Source organism: Vanessa tameamea, chromosome 4, assembly GCF_037043105.1.
Source record: "Vanessa tameamea isolate UH-Manoa-2023 chromosome 4, ilVanTame1 primary haplotype, whole genome shotgun sequence".
In the NCBI taxonomy this organism is placed as follows: domain Eukaryota; kingdom Metazoa; phylum Arthropoda; class Insecta; order Lepidoptera; family Nymphalidae; genus Vanessa; species Vanessa tameamea.
In genome coordinates, this window is record NC_087312.1 from 14,162,621 (window position 1) to 14,179,040 (window position 16,420).

At 33.5% G+C, this 16,420-nt stretch overlaps 1 protein-coding gene across 1 annotated transcript in view; it reads left to right on the forward strand.

The window, feature by feature from the left end:
* The window catches only part of Side-ii (sidestep II), a 394,183-nt gene that overhangs the window by 270,931 nt on the left and 106,832 nt on the right, over positions 1–16,420 (forward strand). The gene's annotated exons all lie outside the window — the stretch shown is intronic.

Consider the following 16,420-nt stretch of genomic DNA (forward strand, 5'->3'; position numbering starts at 1 on the left):
CATAGCATAGTAATGCAGAGTATTTTCGAGTACGTTTGTCGGTAAAAAATCTGATGAGTAGATGAGTACCTTGTCGGATTTGCACCGAGCCTCTTCTGTTCCATCTGATATTTGATTTTCATTTACAAAATCTATTACAATACAAAATAAATTGTTAAATTATTAAAATAAAAATATAAGTTGTGGCACATCTAGTTTTATATCGCTTTAATATCGTAACAAATACGACGATCGCGAAGACGTTGAATGAGTCGTGCTGGTCGGACTATATTATTTCAGTTCTACCCACACAATATTTTTATAACTATATTATTTCGCCCTGACCTTCAAATATTTGAATACTAAATGTTTTATGTAATCTAGTGAGTGTTTGGTTATTTCCGTTTTGTCTCAACAATTTTTGTATTGTTTTTAAGGGTTTCTCATGTAAGTGATTTATTGTAAATCTTTTTGAGAAATTAAGATCTCTTTAAACCAAAAAAAAAACAAAAATCTACAATGAAAAAATAAATTCCTGTCATAAGCTTTAAATGAGACCTCGCATGCTATGGTTGTTAGGAATTATATGGTTCCAATCTAATTAGATAGCAAATGGACGAATATTATTATTATTTTAATGTGAGTTCCCAATATTTTAGACGATAATAATCATGAATATCACATCCACGATTATGGCAATGGCAAAAAGACTGGCGTATAGCCAGCGTGCCTGTTAGTAAGCACTATAGGATACCAGGATGTAGGGAAATCGAAAATCGATGTGATAACACTTTTATTTGAGCCAATTTGAATAGACTCTGAATGGGCTCACTCTGTATAACACCTGCTGGATATTATCCATAATGTGCACGCAGATATTCGCAGTGGATTGAGACTCGTATTTAATATGCTTGCTAAATCTAATCATAACATAAAATTTACACTATGCTTGTATAATACATAGGTATTTTTTTGAGACTTTGCTGCTTACAAAAATTACGAATCTGATTAATATAGTACTTTCGTATTACATCACATTACTTCATTTTTTTGTTATAAATAGTCCGACGTATTTTCCTAACGATCATGGTTACGGCTATAAACACATGTACAAAAAAAATCGTCAACAGCGGGTATTTTTATAGTAACAATTTTTATTTTTATTAAATGAGGCTAATTCGGTTAATAGTCAATAATTATCGATAGAGCACTTCTCCGTTTTTCAATTCTTTTCTTACAAACATAATATACCTTAAGATTTTAGTAAAGAAGCGAAGTTTAGTCAGTGTTACTTCAACGATCAATGGCAAAACTAAAGCCTATATAGGGCAAGACGTTGATTCCATGTTAAGTAGCTTCCCAATCTAGGAGTAAAACGACTACTTAAAAACTAAAACGATAGAATCACCCGCAAAATAATACATCGCCTGGCGCCCACCAGCGCTGCGCAAGCACGCAGCTGTCGACGGCGCAATATATTGCGCGTTATGTAATGAATCCGGCGCAGTGAGCCTGCACTTAGGCGGTAGTTACAGGCGATGATAGACGCCGGTTGGCAGTAGGCCAGCAACAGCTATCGATACCGCGGGATGCCCCGGCCTATATTTCATATCGATGTAATCGATCTTTTCGGTGGACCATTAAATTCGATGCAATACCGAAAGTTAATTTCCAATCGGATACAACGAATACAGTCGGGACCTGAATAAACCCATTCATTGTCTCGGTTCTACGTACTCTGAATTAAAAGTAAACATTCATTTGCACTCTTTAACGTTGAAAAGATTTTGAATCAAATCTTGGTACGTGATTTGCACATTAAATATTTTTGATAAATATGTTAACGTCAAAGTTAGCGAAGTGAATTATGTTCATAATATAGTAGTTCTAAAAGGAAGGTCAATAATAACATATAATTTGTCCAAATTATCAGCATTTAGAGTATAGGCATTGCCTAATTAAACTACTCGATCAATTGTTTCACCTGAAAAATATACTCGTAATGACGTATATCGATATTGTAAAGCGTTAATGTAACTTCTCTCAAATGCGACTTCAAAACTTTCTCATATAAGTTGAGTTAAACTAAGCGAACTCATCTGTGCGCTGACAGCAGCGAAAGTCGCCCCGAGTTGCCGCAAAACGCTGCGCAGAATTAATTACTGGCACTAGGAAATGTTTGAAAGGATACTCAAATCCATCGATAGTTTGATATTTGTCACACCGAACATACCTACATATATGTAAATAGCCTTCAGACTTTGACTTTCAACTTCAGTAGTTTGATATAATAATATTTACATAGAATTGTATTTATTTGTTGTGAAAAAGTTATTTAATAATTGTTATACTTTACACATCGTATAATCTTGCAAAACTTTGCTCGCCTAAATCAATTTCAACGTACAAATACAACAACAAATTGCGTTCAACATGAGATTCAATTTCTTTTGTATTATCAGAGAGCTAAAAAATTCGATCACTAATTAGTTTTCGGACCCTTTTGCGAAGGATAGACGCGAGTTATAAAATCTTTGCTCGCTTTGCTAATCAAAAAATGATCGTACGGACGTAAACGTTTTTCCTAACAGACACTCATGCAGTTAGCGTCGGCGTCAGCGTCGCACGACTGAATCCAATTATCGCAACGCTCATTGAAAACTTGCCGCAGCCAGACCGCACCAACTTTGCCCATAATAAGGGAAACTATAAGCAACATTCTTTGTTACTGTTGTTAACTGGCGGGAATAAAAAAAGAACAAATAATATTTGATACATCAAAGCTTCATAACAAGAGCCGAGGTGGCTCAGTAGATTGAATACCAAGAATATTATTAAAGACGGTGCTTTCCAATCCGGACAAAATTCACTGATTTTTCGATTGATTTGTATTTATAAATCATCTTCGAGATTGTCGGTGAGTAAAACCTGCACGTGTGGATAACGACTATTGGCAAACATTTACTTATTTATTTATGCAATATACAATATTTCAATCTTTCTTTTTCTTCGCCTTCCTCTTCTTCTCAGCGAATATTCAACTATTTTGATATAGTAAATGATTTAGAAGTGTTTTCGACAAAAAGATAAGCGCAACATGTATTTTTAAATTTCCATCAATACCAGACAACATCACCCTTAGTAAGTTTCGTAAGTTATTTACCCTCTCCTCGTCTACATCTGCCTCAAACAAGCCTCTGGCTGGTTACATTTTGTGCGTGATTGATTCTGAAAAGGTCCGCCCTTGATGATTGATGCGTTGCGACGTTTGCGTCGACGTGCTTGTTTTTTAAACATATTAATCTCCTTTATATTTTAGTCGAGTTTTTGAACGGCTATGGGTAAATGTTTTGACGAAATCACATCAATTAATATTTAAACATTTTCAAGTACGAAGCTAGATATAAAGAGGTATATATACATAATATATAATAATAAAAGATACGCAGAATTTAATAAAACTTATATAAATAAATTACGAATATTTAAATATAGTTTTATTTATTGTGCGTATATATTTTTTTAATTTTTATAAAAACAGTAAAGAGGAAAATAGACCCAAATTAATAGTGATAAATGTTACCCAAATTTAGCATTCTAGACATATTTACTTCGATCTAAAGCGTCAAATCGTCGCCGACCACGAAATCTACAACGTTATGTCCATTGTGTCTCTAATTACACTGGACCATTCAATTGGAACGCAGCAATCGCGACTTCGGGTCTGCACAACGCGATGGCCCTTCCAACGTATTATCTTGTGTTATAGACACACGTATTTGAGATAATTATATTACTTAAATCTGAACATAAATAACGGTTGCTATCTGATTCACTAGCTGCTCGAAGTACGTAGCTCTAAATGGGAATTGTGCAAATTCTTTTTTTAACCGGTTGAAAACTAATCAAAGTGTGGTTATCGTGCAAAAATGATCGCGGCGAAAGCGGTGAGGGCGTGACACATTTCATATCAGACGCTCAAGCAGTTAGCGTGGGCGAATCCAATTACCCTCCTCATTGAAAACTTGCCCGCGGCCGCAATAACTTCGACTGCGAATGAAACAATAAGAATACCTGCTTTCCACCTCGTTCCCTTTGTTTAAAAAAGATCTGGATATTTAACACTAAACAAGAGTTTTCAAAGGTCTTTGTGCACTTTTATTACTTTGTTCCACTTTCAGCTCGTTCGCTGCATAGTTCAAGATATTAAACGCTCGCTACCTTGACGGTTGATTGAAATATTGCATGTTTTCAAATACTTTTACACATAATATAAAAAAAACATTGTTTGAATTTCAAATCATGAAAATATTTATTCATTTTCCATCTAAAACACACTTTTCATTGTAATATATACCTACTATCAACGGACAAAGAAAATATATTATTATATTAACCAACTCCTAATAACACATCTTACGTGTAACATAATTTTATTCATTTGTTTATTCTCAGGAATACGAACAGAGATGACAACAGTAGAATAACAAAGATACGTAACATTGACACAATTATAACTGTATTTATTTTTATAGGAAACACCTATGGTATTTAAATCACATGTATTAGGATTACAAAATTAAAGTGAATTATGTATTATTTTAATTACTAAGAAAAAAAATATTCATTGCATTATTGTGTCAAAGTAATTATGATTTTTTAAAATAAAATTAATCAATATTATTGTTACAAAATTAGAAAATTTAATCTTTATGTAGGCCCTTTCTAATCAATGTACGACTAAACATTAATACAAAATAGAAAAAGCATTTTGTTCTATTTAAAAAGTAAGTCAGCATTTTTTCTTATGTCAAGTAAAAAAATTAAATCAATTGTTACCAAAAAGAAAAAAAAAACAGTGCATAGTACTCACCTATATAGATAGATATAGAGACAGATGATAAAATAAGTGTGGAATTACTCTTTGTCAATCAAATTAAATTAAATATTAATCAAATTATATTAGATTGATATAACTTTTTAGTTGAAATGTCCAAAAAGAGTAAACCCTGAGTTTCTACGCCCTGAGTTACTAATAATCAAGTAACCCATTTATCCTCTGATTGTTACAGTAGATACATACAAAAACAGGTGAAATAAATCTTATTACGTATTTACAAATTTAATTAAGAGAACATTCTAATTGGAGACGCAGTCGTTAACAAAACACTGTTAACCTATTTTTGTTGATTACAATTACTCTAACATTAATAGCAAGTTACGTTAATTAATTAGTCTATTGGGTTAAGGTTCCTGGATAAACTAATAATTCTGTGAATAGTGCAATCCTGCCAGTAATTCGATAAGTACTCCCCGGGCGCCTGCGTCTCGTTGCCAGTACGCAATGAGCCGTGACTCTGCTCATTGATCCAGCACGAAGATGCACTGCTCAGAGCTCAGCAAAGGGTCGTTTGTTACTCCGTGTTGAGGATTACACTGCAAGTGATGTAACTCAACTAGGCTAATTGGAGCTTCATTAAGATAAGTCATTATACTTGCAAAATTATTGTAGATTTGTTTGTAATATAATATTATAAATACACAATAAATAGAAAACTTATGTCTCAGTGGCGGGATGACACATGATCTTAACCAAAGATAACGGATTAAAATCCGGATAATAACCATTGAGTGGTTTATTTGTGTTTATATTTTATCGTGTTCGAAGGTAAAGGAAACTCATATCAGCCGGATGAATTTCTGCCACATGCCCAACCTATATTGGAGCAATGTAATTTATAATACGCAACGGACGAGAGTTGTACGAACGCCGGCACGAGGGCCACATCGTCTACGAACCATTAGCTGATCGTGGGAAGAATGCCGTTGGCGATCTGCCATCTTGATAATTATCTGCTATTAACTTTGGAGCCAAATCGCTGACCATTGATCTGTTCAAAGTTTATACGTTTAAATTATTTGCTTTGGCATCAAGAACAATTTATTTATATGTATTCGACCTTTTATAACGACAATTACAAAGTAAGCTATCTGTTGTCATTAGCTACAAAGTTTCTCATTTTAATGAGAATGGTGGGGTGGCAAATAGGCCGCCTTATGATAAGTGGTCACCACCGTCCATAGAAATTGGTATCATCACATCTCCAATGCGTCAATCAATCCTGCCTATAGTTGCACCTTCTCAATTAACTTCGAAAACACAACAATAGGAAGTATTTATGTTTGGCGGTAGAATACCTAATAAATTTGTTATTATATACGCAGTAGGAAGACTTATTTTATTTTTGTCCGTCTGTCTGTCTGTCTGTTTGTTCCGGCTAATATCTGAAACGGCTGGACCGATTTTGGCGGGACTTTCACTGACAGAAAGCTGATGTAATAATGAGTAACTTAGGCTCCATCAATAGCTTTTTTTGTTAAATTCAAACGCGCACGAATTCGTAGGCGTCGCTAATTCTAAATATTTGTAACCAATAAGATCGACAAATGCGGCGATTGAGATCCGTGCGTTAAAAAAAAACAAACAGTCGACTTCTTTATTGTACTAAAGTTTATTTTACGTAATATTACACTAAAACTTTTTATTGAACCGCAACATGTTACCTCGAGGCCTAGTTGTAAGAAATTATCAAATAAACGAAAGACAATTTAGCCTTATTCACCTTAATACATTAGTTACACACATCCCATTACGTTTAGCTCGCGAGGTGTACATAACACACGACCCAGAAGGAGCAAACATTCGATATGTTTACCCGTTGCTCGTCTCACAAACTGTACATTAGAGCAATTTAGATGATAATACACCAGCAAATATTTATCCGCGCCGTTCCCTTCGCCCAATATTCAAAAATAATAGTATCCGGTTCGTAAACAGGCCGCGATATTAAAACATATTAGAGATTTCGCGCTTGAGAGATTACGAACGATCAATCGAGTATACGATTAGACGCCTCAGTGATTTCGGCGTGTAAAGGTGTAATACGTATCCGTTTGAATATTTAACAATTACTGAGTAATCGAATAAACATCGAAAGAATTGTAGTACAAATTACGTGAAACGTTTACAGCAGTTAAACAATGGATTATATGCAGTTACTTGAAAACTTTATTGGACGACGAAATTAAATGTCACAATAAGAAACGTTAATGGTTATTAGTATGTGTGCTGAACGATTATAACGTTTTATTATGTAACGAAAATACATAGACTGATGTACATGGACACGTATTCAAGCCGTGAATGATTATTCTTAGCTACAACGGTACCTTTTCGTTGGGAATATTGCAATATTGAATACTGCTTAGATCAATCTTTTTCTTCTACTATATTTAGCAATCTGGTTTAATGTTTATCGTCAAAATTATAATATTATGTTTATACATTAGTCCTAAGTCAATACTGTATAACCAGTAAACTTTGACTTTGCCTAAATATATAGTATTGTAATGAATTTGTTACTAATGTTAGCGAGGCAAGAAATGGTTCATCATATTTTCATTATTATTTACTAATAAATAAGTTATTTATTGTTTTTTGAGCCGTATGACTTACAGTTGCTAAAATTCTTCAGATCAATTATTTAGATGTTAGAATATTTAAAGTTATTTTCACCATTAGCAGTATCATCGAACTGATTTAAAACAATCTTTGACACTATAGCTGGTATTAAAGATATTTCAATTTTAAGGTTGGCTTAGCTCAAGGCCGAAGAGACAGGCAGGTGCAATCCAATGACCTCTTCCAGTTACATAGCTGGCATGGTCAATAGTTGAGTGCTTGCCGGCCATATCGATATAATGACGGGATGTACACAAACCATGCCAAACTGGCTTGCAGACAAACGATGGCCTTAACAGCCGTGATAGTGACATTTTTCATGACGATCATAACATTTCAAAAATAGAATCACAAACACGATTTAATTTCACTTAATAGCGAAATTAAATAAGTTGTACACACACATGTATGTGTAAATGTGATTTTTTATGTTTCGATATTTATTTTGGACTTAAATTGTGAAACGTTATTGGCTGGTTGTAACGAATAAATACATACTGGCGGCTCCCAGAATAGACCGTGCAAACGATCCTATGGCACAACATTCCCGTGAAAAGTTTCCTCTGTGTAAATAAAATGACCAAATACACAACTGCTCCTAAATATCATGATGTTCAAATAAAAAATAATATAAAATAAATAACCAATTTTGAATAATTTAAAACCTCTAATCACTTGATTTTAGGCGATCCGAAGGCGGATAAGATAATTGTTATCGAAACGAATCGAATAAAGTATATCCGGCACGTGAAACCCAATATTTTATCTGTCTAATAAAGTCCGTATCGTAGAATGTTCAATCGGTAAAATTTCCAATTTTCATGGCTCCGAATTCGCAAACATCGGGTTCGAATATTAAAACATATTAGAGATTATCCGCTTGAATGATTACAAGCAACCAGTCGTGCATGCGATTAAACACTCCACTGACTCCGACGTGTAAGAGCATACAAGCTGATTTTGTCGGTTTACAAAGCGACGAAATGTGGAATTTGTTAGCCAATGAATGGCTTCGGAATATTAATACTTTATGCTTACTGCGTTATGCTTTGGGCTTCTTATTTATTAGTAGGCGTTGGTATTGTGGCCAACTCATAATGCTCCACCCCAAACTTCCTGGGTTAAGTTCTCGGTTGAGAAATTCTTAGTAAAGGATAGCATTAGCTAGCTGCATTTAAACGTATATGAATTCTGTGAAAGAAATTCAATCAGTAGAAGTATTTTGAAACACTTAAAATACCAAAATATCCATTTTTTTATATTTTTTTATTTAGAAAGCCCGTCTGGATAGATACCACTCACTCATTATGAATTCTACCACCAAACGCTTATTGTTGTGTTCCAATTTGAAAAGTAAGTAATCCAGTGCTTGGAGCATTTGTAATGTGACAAATGGAATTGAATATCTATGAGCCGTGGTGACCACTTACCACTGGGTGGACTATTTGACCGTCCGCCTACCCATGACATAGAAGAAACCGTATCTATAGTCCCACAAAAGAATGACTAACTCTATGCAGTGGAGTGTTAGTGACTGTAGTTATATAAGTTAACTAGTTGAACCTGCGGCTTTACCTACGCGAAATTCATAAAACACAAACTTCCAACCCAGTTTTACCCCCTTAGGGGTAGAGTTTCGTAAAATCCGTTCTTAACGGATGTCTACACCCTATAAGGCCCCTACCTGCCAAATTTCAAGTTTGTAGTAGTTATAGTTTCTGAGATTTCGTTATTAATCAGTGAGTGGTATTTCGCTTTTATACATAAAGTTAATTAACAGAGTAATAGTAACTACATAAATGATGATTATTATTATTGCTGTTTGACATTGACCTAATATCCCAGTTTCCAAGGTCGGCGTTGGTGGTCTGAGAAACAGTTAACATTTCTCACATTAGCACTGTCCATGGACAGTGATCACCACTTACCATCAGGAATACATTTGAAATTACTTTGACATCATACATTACTTCGTAAACTTTTTACTGAAATTCTTAACCAATAAATCTGTTTTGAATAGAATATTTTCCGGTCTAGTTGAAATTGTAGATTTGTTACCAAACTTATTTATTTATTTGCACTGAGTAGATTGTTAGGCCTCAACAACTGTTGTAATAATCTAGGCCAAGCAAAAGTTTCCAGTCGATCGAAAAACGTGATATCAAAGAGGTATTTTGTTATTTTTAATAATTCATCGACTCGGAAAGTGCTTGTTTGCAAAATAAATACTACTCAAACTACCCGATGAAACATGGAGTTATAATTGAAGGTTAATCACTCAAGTAAGATCCTATATAGAATGATGTCCAAAGGTAATATAAAAATAACTCTTTCTGGGTTATTATTTTTCCTTCAATTTAACTTTTATTTTTAGTAACATTCAACTACAGTATAATATGTGCTCGGTATATCTTTTACTGTATCCTTAGACTTCTATAAGGCCTATTAATATGTTATAACGCTTAGGGATACGACGCTGCATACCAATAATTGCTTAAAACTTCTGGTCGAAAATATTTGGTTTGGTTCTTCTAGAAGAAATTTAAATGTTTAAAAATGGATACTAACTTCTTTCTACGAATATGCAACTACTGAGTGAAAATACTTATGCAGCTTGTTCTAAACAGCCTAAACACCGATTTCAAATGGCTATCAAATATGTCGATTTTGGGTACCCTTTTATATCCTATTTATCTCGCTTACAGAATAAATTTTCTTAAAACGCTTATATAACTGACATTTATTAGTAAGCGGAAGTCTAAGGAATCTAACTTAAAAAATATCGATATTACTAGTACAATCGAAAAACCCAATTTATTTCTTCTCATTAGTGTCCCACGTTTTCGATATTAATATTATTTTCTAATAAACAAATGCTTATACCGATTCCCATATTTTTAACTTGAATTTAAACATGTGCATTTTCTAAAATAAATACTTTTAGAACTCACCGTTACTCATAAAACTCTTGGGCAGAATGTCATGCTTCTAGATCAACCGGTAAAGGCTGTGCGTGGCAAGTAAGTTAGTTTTAAAACTATTAAATGAAATGGAAATAAATTTTCCCACTTGAATAAATTAATAAGCTATGATTTATAATGATCCTTTTTATTACTTGACAAAGGTAAAGTATGAACGTAAAAGCATTAACAATGAGATCGATCCTTGAAATAGGAAGGACGTAATGGCTCTGTGAAGTCGGTAACTTGTTGTTATAGGGTTATATTTACTGCTCGTGTTACAAAACTGTTTCATCAATATAATCAATACTGTTCCGAATACACATTCTTTTTATTGTCAATATATTTTAACGTAAATGTATATATGACACCGTAAAATTATAAATACTGTTAGATTACAAAATATCTCGCAAGATTGTGAACTGTCGAAAGATTGTAAACCGTAACATACTGCTCACAATTTAACGCTTTTTATTTAAATTTAAGTGAAATGATATCTAACCTAACCGAAATATTATTAACTATCGAAATTGTATATATCTTATTGTAAGTTGAATAACCGCTCACAATCTTTCGACAGGTTACAATTGCGCGTAGTAGAGCTCAATCTAACGGTATTTAGAATTTTACGGAGATATATATGTATGTCACAGTAAAATTGTTCTAGATACGCGGTAGCGTGTCAGCCAAGTTCGAGTAACAGAACTGGCGAGCAGCACCGTGTGTAATATTACACGAACCATTTGGAGCCACTTTTGACCTCCTCATAACTCAAAAACTATTTAACATAAACGTGTTAAAATTGGCTCATATATTGAGATTTGCGAGATACATATGTCTTCCAAATTTCATAAACGTATCTCAAACGGTTATTTAGGTATTAACGTCTAAAAATTGTCATTTTTATCACTGACTGATCTATAGATCAAAAGTATAACCTACTTCCAGGTGACCTAGAAAGTTCAAATTTGGCATACAGGTAGATAATTAGGCCAAAACAAAGGAAAAAATCTGAAACTGGTAAATTTTTATCATTTTATTATAATTTTTCATTTTATTGGGTCTATTAGGAACACTTATATACTTAATTCCTCTAATAACTGTAAAAAAAATGATGTAAGAACCAGCAATCAAAACTTATGACAGCCGGTCTTAATGTGGATTTTAAGGTCTTCACGTGACTATATAACGAGTTGAATATCACCCTTAATTTTTTTAAATCCATATATTTCCGTTTTAGTACTTATGAGTATAGTCAACTTTCGTATTTATTACGTTATTAAATAGGTGCAAAATCATTATACTTTAAAAAATAATAATAATAGGCATTTCGGTACACGGCGCGCTACACGACGCTGGAGCAGCGGGATAGGAGCGTTGCGATAAAACCTTGACGCGAACGTGTCCGAGCGAGTGGCAACCGCGCTCATAAGAATTATTCCAATGCCTTCCGATGGAAGCTGCCTAATCTATTCGATTGCATATTCTTTGTTTGAGTATACTAGTATACAACAACAATATACAAATAGGTTTCGTGAGACTGTAGTAGAGTATGTATATCGTAACTGGGACGATTTAAGTATGTACTCTAACGCTACAAACGGGGATCCTTATTGCTTGGAAGAACAGTATCGAGCAAGCATGCTGATGTCAGCAAAGAACTGGTGAATGGGTCCAATGGAAAAATAGAGAAGGTACATTGGGACGTCGACAACAGCAATAGCGCACGTAAAATAACAATTCAATTTAAACATAATTTAATTTGCGAACTAGAAGTCAAAACCAAGTTTCAGATATTAAGTAATATATATGTTCGAAGGAAACAATTCTCTATTTGCTTAGCATATTCTACTACTATCCACAAATCACAAGGCCTTCGACTTAACAGTGCTCTTCTCGACATAGGCTCCTCAATATTTAGTAAAGAGCAGGCTTACGTTGGACTCTCCAGAGTTAAAACCTTAGATGGAGTACATATTATCAATTTAGGTCCAAGTCAAATTAAGGGACAAGAGAGCTCTATTGTAGAGTACAACCGTCTGCGCACGTTATACCGCCCCGACTTGGCCAAATTAAGTATAAACAGAAAACGCGTAAAAAAAATCCATACACTGAATGGGCAATTCACTCGAACATTTCAGAGGTACAAGAAAATATAGAACGTATCACAAAAAAGACAATTATACCCCGTAAACGTAGGAAAATAGAATAGTTTAACAAAAACCATTTGGTATTAATGTTGTTATTAATAAGTACCTACTAATAATTTATTTACAAAAAGTAGTGATATCCCATCAAAAACATAAATGTAAAAATGAGAGCCAAGTCCAATATTATCATATATACCTTGGTTGTTGACTTCAACGACAAAAGAAGTGAGATCTAAATGGGTGCTAAGTTCAATGGTCCTTCCTGAAATGTATTTATAACTACATAAAATATAATTTCTCCTTATAATTTAGAATAATATATGATAATATTGAACTTGGCTCTCATTTTTACATTTATGTTTTTGATGGGATAATACCATTACATTATAAACTATCTCGCAAGATTGTAAAGTGCGAAAAATGGCGAACCCATATTGCTTCAAAGCCAATTTAAAACATTAGTAAATTTACGGAAAGATTATAAACTATCGAAATGTTAAACCTTTTATTGTAAGTTGAATCACCGTTCACCGTTCACAGTATACTCGTATACTATTTAACGATGTCATTTTAGACTGAAAACCGTTGCAATAATTAATATGCTGTTATATTATCCGGAACATTTAATTCTATCAAAATTACAATTAAATTGCTAATTTTATTTCAATAAAGTTATATATCTCTTATATTATATATCGATCGATACCTTCCGATGAAATAAAAAAAGGTTACGATAGAGGCTTAAACCCGAACATAGTGTATAAAAAAAGATAATAATCATAAAATAACACTCCGCTCAAGGGACGTCCATGCGTTCTAGTCAGTAATATATACGCTACATACGCGAATATTGGGAGTGGAGTTAATTATTTTCATCTCAATTAAATGTCAAAAATATACATCCTGTACGCAGTTGATGTTAAACTAATCACGTTTACTGCTCCCAGTGTGGGTTCATATAATTATGAACAATTTCTAATATTCTTATATCCATGTGCCAAGATGGCGCAGTGAAACATACCAAGCCTGTGTCGGAACGCATGATCTTAACCGGAGACTGCCGCCTCAAATCAGGCAAGCAATCCGTAAGTATTTTCTTGCTATCTGTTTATACCACTCGTGATTCATAGTGAAGGAGAACCGATTACTGGCCTCTACTTGTACCTAGTTTTAATATCCTCGAAATTAAAGGTTTGGTTACAATAACTTTAGTGTAAAGACTTCTTTCTTGTTAAGTAAGCAAATACCTCATTTTATCATTTCGGGCATAATAAACAAAGACAAGTACGACTAATATAATGTCCATTACATTACATTAGTACATTTTAAGTAAATTCTAACCCTCAAGTCCCACACGTGGGAAAGGATTAGTGAAAGTTTGAGAATCGCAAATGTCTTTCATTCTGTCGTTTGTTCTATACTCTCTGTGAATTAAACTGTAAGAGCGACTTATGTAAGGGACGTGAAATGTTTTATGAGAGCCAAAGAAAAAGTTGTGGAATGAGCGCGAGGCGGGAGAAGGCACAACTTTAAGTTAAGCGCCTGATATTTAACATAATCATTATTGTGCCAACTTTTCTCGTTAATATGAAAACGCAGAAAAGATAAGTGTGGGGCTTTGAGGAAATATGCGTTCATTACTTACATATTTCTGGGATATTCATAAGGATAATCATTTAGCAATAATATCATTTAAATTTGCGGACCATTTGTTTATTTACATACGAATAGATCACCTCAGAGATAAAGTAGATATAATAGACATGCTTATTTCTTCCTCTTCGATTTTAATAAGATTGTCAGTTTTTAAGATTAATTATTTTGTGCCTACTAATTTTTCAATCTATTGAATCGATTTATTGTGAGTTGATAAATATCATTCAGCGTTGTTCAACATGTTCATGTTTAAATTTTACCAACTTTCAACGAGTGGATCGTCGTAGCAATAGATATGTTGAATCGACATATTGAATGGATGTTGAATGAGGCGGTTGATTCAATTACTGGTATATTGTGACGCTTATCGCACGTCTCTTGAAGAATGTGCATAAATTCTACATCACTTCCGATACTTTTTATTCTAGTACCAGTATATTATATTGTATAAGTATATTATTATGGTATATAGTTTAAATTCCTTGTTTTATAAAAATGATCAATAGATCGCGCGGATGAAAGTATCGCAGACGTTAAATGGTTCTTAAGTTATGAATCTTGGCAATATTATTGAAGTAAATAAAATATTTGAAAAGTAGCTTTGAAAAGTAACTTATAATAAACTCAAGTAGGAACTGAAAGTTCTTTTAAATAATTGCTTTAACGTATCAAATTATCCGCTCGATAAAGGCATTAACTAGATTAGAATTTCCCCGAAACAACCAGAACCTATTATTAAGAAATGTTTTGATTCTTAGTAAAAACATTCGTTTGAAAGATTTTCTTGGAATATTTCGCCTAACTACGTTAATATTATTATATATTTACAATCGATACAATAACCGAAGATGGTTTATGATGCATAGATAATAAAATGAAATCGGCGAAAGGCGACGCGTGCTTCGCTGTAGCTGTCCGAATTGAATTGAAATGAATTTGTAAGCTCAGTTGAGTTACGAGTCAAGTACAGTCAATTTCGACCTCAACAAATAGATGCAATAGATTGAATATAAAATTGAATACTCGATATTCGCTACAAAACTAACCTCGGTGACAATTTCCAGCTGTGTGACAACTGTATTCTATATATATACGGACCCCTAAAGAGCAGCCAAGAAACATGCCAGTATGTCTAAATATCTGGTAAGCAAAGTCGCAAAGCGCAACTCGTAAAGAAAGTTTTGAGTAAAAAATGGGACGGTTCGATTTAAAAATAAATAAACGAAACGGCAATGATAATATATAGAGATGTGTTAGACTTTACGAATATTTTGACAAAATTTTGCGAGTACAAAGAAAACTGAAAACGAGTCGTATGCACAAAGTAAATTCGGTTGTTTTGGTAAAAACATCCAGTTATCCAGGACGTAGGGATGCTGTGGGAGCTAAAACAAAATTCGTGTTCGCATTTCTTTGTTATATCCCCCTGTACGAAGAACTTTAAATAAAAAGTTTGGGCAACTAGTTTTATAAAGTTGCAATTTTGAAAATGTATTTTTAGGAAGCATTTCAAAGAAAACACTCCAAACTCACAAACGCAATAATACCTCTTTTCCTTCTTATTTTCGCGGTGTAATAAATGACAATATTTTTACATTGAAACTTACTCATAATTATACGAAACCGTCGTGTTATTTTGAAAATATCGTGTTTGATTAAAATACCGAAGACTTTGATGCTTAAATTCTTATATATAGCATATATAAAACTATTTATTTTAACAATCTTATTTGTAAAAATGAAATATTTTTCGAATTTAATATTGAAATAAACACACAGTGTCCGTCGATGCTGCTCGTTCGACGTTTAACATTGTAACAGTGGAAGCTAGTAAAGTATGTTTGACGATTTCATATCAGGCACAATAGACCGGTGGGAGCCACAGTGCAGAAAACTTTCTCACCACAATCACTTGCTTGCTCTTGTTCTCACGCCTTCTTTGTTATGACATACGGGTATATGTTTCCGTTTGCTTCCATTAAACCCGCTTTAAAGCCTCCCATTCGAATATATTCATCTTATTTCTTTTCTAACTTAACAATCATTTAAAATTATATGATCCGTAGATCGGAATTCTATGAATAGTATAGAATAATGACGGTTTCTTTTACTGTCTGTATTTAAATCTCTTCTTCTAAATCACTGAACGGATT